The 6,000-nt window shown below is 39.7% G+C and overlaps 1 protein-coding gene across 8 annotated transcripts in view; it reads right to left on the reverse strand.

Annotated features, from left to right (window-relative positions):
- Positions 1–6,000, reverse strand: part of TENM1 (teneurin transmembrane protein 1) — an 828,305-nt gene that overhangs the window by 241,001 nt on the left and 581,304 nt on the right. The window contains exon 1 of one of the 8 annotated variants that reach the window (XM_017743126.1): positions 2,935–3,109. The exons of the other annotated variants lie outside the window; for them this stretch is intronic. The gene's annotated coding sequence lies outside the window, so the exon portion shown is untranslated. Of the gene's footprint in view, positions 1–2,934; positions 3,110–6,000 lie in introns of those variants that run through there. 8 annotated transcript variants of the gene reach the window in all.

A 6,000-nucleotide genomic window follows, 5' to 3' on the forward strand; every position in this document is an offset into this window, starting at 1 on the left:
GAGACACAGCTGGTGGTACTGCCAAGGTGTTCCAGAACAGCAAAACTTCATCTCCTGCTTGTGTGTCCTCCCAATGCTTTTGAAAGAATCACTTTCCTGAGCAGGAGTGGAAAACACTACACATGATGTGAAGAGGGAAGAAGGCATCTAACATTTCTCTAAAGGGAGAGAAAAACAAAATCCAGACCCTCAGAACCCCTGGAGGGAAGAAGTGAGACAGACCATTACAGCAGAAGTAACACTGTGGAGTGCATGCCTTGCTTTCTTTGCTTTCTCCAGGTTTCAGGAGGTTATCTGGAGAAAGAGGTTAAAGACATGTCTTTGCTTGAAACACTAAATCTCAGGGAGTTATAGCCCTTCAGAAACTAATGGCACCTGGATAAAGAGCTCTAGTATCAAAAAAACCCCAAACAAACCCAAACAAAAACCAACTCATACCTCCTACTCAACAAAGCAGGCTTGAAAGCACCTAAGTCAACAAAAAACCTCTTCGAGAGAGACAGAACCAAAAAGATGAACCAAGGAGCGGCCAGAGAGCAAAGCCAGCTGACAGTGTGTCATGGGGCTGCAGCCCTGAACAGGGACTGCGCTTTGGGTTGATTGCACTGCATCCAGTTGGTAATAAGATGCTTCTGTAGACAAGTTACTACTAAGTAATACTTGCTTCTCCAAAGCTATTTGCTTAAATAATTTACTGTTATTTGCCAAGACTGCCTATTATTGTCTCAGTTCAGTATTTATTCTGTGAGTTGCTTTAATAGAGACAGAAGAACGCAAAGGGGCCGTGACTTACAAGCACAGAGCTGGCTTAAAAGATGAACTGACGACTCTGTAGAAATGGTTACTGACAGGAAAAAGCCTTCCAATATATTCTGTCTGACAGACTAAATGGAGACAAAGCTACAGAAGCCAGAGGAAAACAAGGAGAAATTAAGGGCCTCTATTAAGAAGATGCAGTAGAGAAGAAATAAATTTTGCACCAAGGCAACAAGTGCAAGCAGCCTCGGATGCAGGCAGTGCATCCTGCTTTCAAAAGTGTAAACCCATGAATCTGATAAATTTAGCTCATTACTGAAATGAGCAAATACCCCCCCCCTCACCCCCTAAAAACCAAAACACAGAAATTCCCCATAAAAGATGCTGTGCATCTATTTTGTGGGAGGTTTCAAGTGATTTTTTTTTTTTAAACAAGTAATAAAAAATTATTAGGATACACAGAAACCCATAAAACTTAAGTTGCAGTAAACAACTACTTAAGGAAGATTTATTTACATTCTTTCAAAAAAAGGTTTAATAACTAAACTCTTTAGTTAGTGAGGACTGTTTGTAGCAGGAATACATTTAATGATGTTAACCAAGGCAGCAGACAGATGAAATAATGTAAGCAATTAATATTAATTACATATTCCATGTCTTCTCTTTCACTGTGGTACTTTCACTGTGCTGCCCTCTCATGTGAAGGATGTGCGTTTTTTCAATTCTAAATTAATGAAATATGTACTTTACAACTATGATTTTATTATTCCTTGTTATATAAGGACAAGGATGATTTAAAAATATGACAACATGAATATCACAACATTCCACTGCACCTGCTCAGGGATGCTACTGTTGCCATTGCCACAGGTGCCCACATTTGCAGCAGCAGGGGTGCAAAGCCCTGGCACATGTGTGTGAAGCCACAGCTCAACTTTTCCCACTGTAGTTCTGACCACCAAGCCACGTCAGCACCAGGTCGGAATCCCCATCATCTTCAGTGTGCTCAGCACAGACCAGGAAGACCCAGCATGAAGTTTTATACCCTTTGTGGTAGAGGGATGTGGACACAGACGTAATGCAGACACATCCCAACTCACCTGTCTAACTCTTCCCTCCCCGCACCAAATTCATTTTACCACAGCCGTCGAAAACTCAGCAGTGCTAAAGGCTCACACAAGGACTAAAGATACAGCACCAGAGCCTGGAATGTCACAGGAAACCTCAGCTTCCTTTCACACGGGGACCAAACTTGCGCTTCCTTTATTTTTGCTTAGGGCATTAGTGTCTCACAAACCCACACCCACCTGGGTCTGACATGAGAGCAGGTGGTAAGTAATTTCCAAGAACTGGAAAAATACTACATAAAATTTTTCATCAAAAAATGCTTTTATGCACCAGAAACACATGATTTAAAACAGATCAAATCTTCAAGCTTTTCTACAGTAAGAGATTCAGTTAAATTTAACAAATGATGGTATGGTACAATAACTTGAATTTAAACACTGGCAGTCAAATACTTTATTTCATATTTTGCTTGGAAAAATACAACACAGTAAGCAACTCAAAATGCTGAAATAGGGCAGGAGTATAAAGCATATTGCCTTGATGTTTACACAGGTTTCTTCAAATAACTGGCCCTCAAGTACCTAAACAAAACACCCAGCCAATCAATATCAAGCTGACCTTGTCAGCAAAATGATGAAGTCTCATAAAAGCTTACAGTTCCTGTAAGTGACCTTTCTGTAAGTGTCTTAATGCTCTCCTCCTCACAAGTAGCACTATTTTGCCCTTTCCATCACTGTTCTGTTACTGAAAGGTTTCAAAGAATATGTAATAAAAAATTATAGAAAAGTATTGCGTGCTGATTGTACACATAAACATATAAATATATAAAATATATATTTAGGCACTGAACAGCAGGTAATTCTGAACCATATTTTAAAACAGATATCATATGCATCTTACAGTCGACTTTGTAGAAGAATGAACGACTATTAACTTAAATTTACAATAAAATACTTTTGCAAATCCAAAAAAGTAAAAAAGTTCTATTGGATAGGAAAATACCACCCTTGAAGTAATACAGACATATGTGGGATTTTTATGTATGATTTATGCAACCTTCTATGTGCACACTGTACATGTTGTTACAAACTATTTTCATCTTTCACTTACATCAAGATCCTCTCCCCTCAGCCACTCCACTTCTCTCTTCTGCTCAGATCAGCCTTCTTGCTCAGGAGCTCAAGGTAACTGGTCATGAGAAAGGCTGTGCTGAGGCTGTTTGCAGCGCCCATCAACAGGTATTTCATAACAAAACTCACTGTACGCACTTACACTGCCCAGAGGCTCCGTGTGCCAGCACAAGCGGCTGCAGCCGCCCCGGCCCCTCCTGGTTAGGGGGAGAACCCATAACCCCCTGGTTTAGTGATTTGTGTATTTTAAGATGATTGGTTAATGTTTTTCCCTTCCTGTTTTATGTATGAAGTCATAAATATTCATGTCCCTTAGTTAACGATGTATTAGTTCCAGAAAGTTCCGTTCTCCTCGACATCCCATTGGTTACTTCCCTTGTTCCCACCTATGTGTTGTTCCTGTTGCTTCCTTTGGCTTCAGCCCTGCCTCCTTCCCTTTGTCCCATTGGCTGTATCCCTTATCCCCGCCTTTCCATCCTTCAGTATAAAATCCCTGATCGCGCCGATATTTTTGTCTCTTTATCGCTGGTCCGTGCATGTGAATAAACCTTAGTGTGGAACCCATAGGAGGAGTCCCCTCTCTCCTTCTTTGCCTCCGGGCCTCACAGCTAGCCCAGGAGCAGCTCCCTCGGGTGAGGAGCTCACTCTCTGCCCTTTTTGGGTGAAGCTGCCGTGAACCAGAGGGTGCAGCCAGACCTCCGGGCTTCTGCAGTGTTTTTCCTGGCCATCACGCCCTCAGCTCTGCACTCGAACACAGCGGTGCCACAGAGATCACGTTACTCTAATAGTGCTTTTTACAAATTCTTAACAGGCTGCTCTGATAGGGTGCCCATTTAATGAACAAATTTCCTCAGTGATTACCCACCATCAGCCCCATCAAATCACCAGTGGCACACCCAGTCGGTTTCCAGTAAGTCCAGAATTATTTAGAGAGGTCAGGTTATGATTGCTAATGAGTATCATGTAGCTGAACAGGGTCCTCCAGAAGCATACAAGATCAAAAACATGAGAAAGTGTAACCTTTGTTGGCCTCAGCTAATCATTATGTTTAATACTCACATAGTCCAGACTATTTAGAATTAAAATGTAATTGCAGTTATAATGCTAAAATATAACCAGGGACCTGTGCTCCTTCTCTCCTATATTTCTTTTCTTTCAACACATACCCTTATCTGAAAGCTACCATTTGCTTATTGCCTTTTCAGCCCAGTAGTTTCTGAAACTGAACAGCTAAGCAGCAATATCAGCTCTGGACTGCTGAAGGCAAAAAGAACAGCACACCTTTATTCTGCAGGTCTTTCTGAAATACAAAACTATAAAATATGAAAGGCAAAACAGAGCAAACACTCTTGATTTAAACCTTTGAGAAATGCAATACCAAGGAGAAAAGGTAAAAACATTCTGACCTTGTACATACCTTCAAAATATATATCCCTCAAATATTTGTCTAGAGATTATAAACAAAAGGAAGTCCCTTTAAGTTCTGTCTTACAGAACACAGCAAGGAAGATACCAGCTAAAGGAATTGAGCAGCATTAGAGCAGGAAGAAATAATGTTTCTATGTGATACATGGAATTAGATACTATGAAGAAATACGGAAAATCTGCCTAGAGTCTGGAGGATGGAAGCAGACAGTACTTTTCAGTGGAAGGAAAAATCTCATACTAAAAATCAAGAACGAGTGGCAGAACGCAGTCCCTAGAAGATGGAATGAAGAAACAGAATTTAAAAAAAAGTCTTCCAAAATTCGTATGAACATTTTCTGTGGATCATAAAGTATTAACACATCAAAAGATGTTTGAAGATGAAATAAGGATGTATGGATCAGTAGGTACAACATGTCCAGTATTTATGAGGGAATGAGTGAGATTGTGAAATGTTGAGACACTGTTATTCCTGCAGGTGGACTACATAGCACCTCTTAACAAGAACAGATGCACAGATAAAAGATGACAATCTTCGAATATGTTTTTTAACGTATCTTTCTAAATCAGATATGTAGATGCAAACTAGAGCTTTCAGGGCCATGCTATGGGTTTAACACACTCCCTAGAGAATGTGCTCTTTTAACTTTTGGATGGATTACACTGGCTCATACATTTACATGTCATTGTGATAGATGCAAGTTGAATAAGATTCATTTTCACATTTAATGATCTTAATTTAAAATTAGTCAAAGTCTAATTTAATTCTAGTTAAAGTAATTCTAAGTGTTGTCCATTATATCTGAAGTTTCAGAGAGAAAACTGCAGAATAAAACTGCAAAGAAAGTCAGGTTGTTGCAGTATTTTGTGGCATATGGTAAGACTGAAAGTGATCTTAAAAACATAAGTTATGTCAGCTACTCAACTGTGATACAGAATTCTTGGCCAACACATGCCCTTCACTTTACTTGGAGAATTGCCACTGACTGTAAGAATCACACAAGTCCCTAATGTCTTCTTTGGAAACTCATTTGATGTTGCTGAGATTCAAGGACAAAAGCTCAAGTTCTACTGCTGTGGGACACAGTATGTTCACGATGCAGGGCGATATATCCTGGGCAGGTTCAGAATATCTCCTGAACATGAAGTCTTTCTGAAAAGCTGTACTTTAGGAAATACAATTCCTAATTACATTGCAGAATAACTCATAGTGTGAACATTTTTTCATTTTAAAAAATAGAAACACTGTGAACACCCTCCCACCATCTCAACACTTCAACTAGGAATCCTAAAGAACATGAAAAAGTCTTGGCTTAAGTGAAACTAGCCAAGTGCTTGATATCTACAGATTTGGTCCCTAACACATGGTCAAGTCATCTACTGCCTTTTCAACTTAATTCCTAACTGTATGGCAGGGACAATATACAGAAGGAGATAAAAAAAGTCTGGCCTATATGAGAGTGTAGTCTGAGACTACAGGAACAGATATTCCAATATGGATCTCCCAGAATGATTTTTTACTCCAAGAAGGATGTGTGGTCAAAGCTGTTAACTCCTTAGTAAAATATATTTTAAGAAGACAATAGAAAAAAAGGAACGTTCCCCCTCACATTCAGGAATG

This window comes from Corvus brachyrhynchos, unplaced genomic scaffold, assembly GCF_000691975.1.
Source record: "Corvus brachyrhynchos isolate BGI_N302 unplaced genomic scaffold, ASM69197v1 scaffold398, whole genome shotgun sequence".
Classification (NCBI taxonomy): Eukaryota; Metazoa; Chordata; class Aves; order Passeriformes; family Corvidae; genus Corvus; species Corvus brachyrhynchos.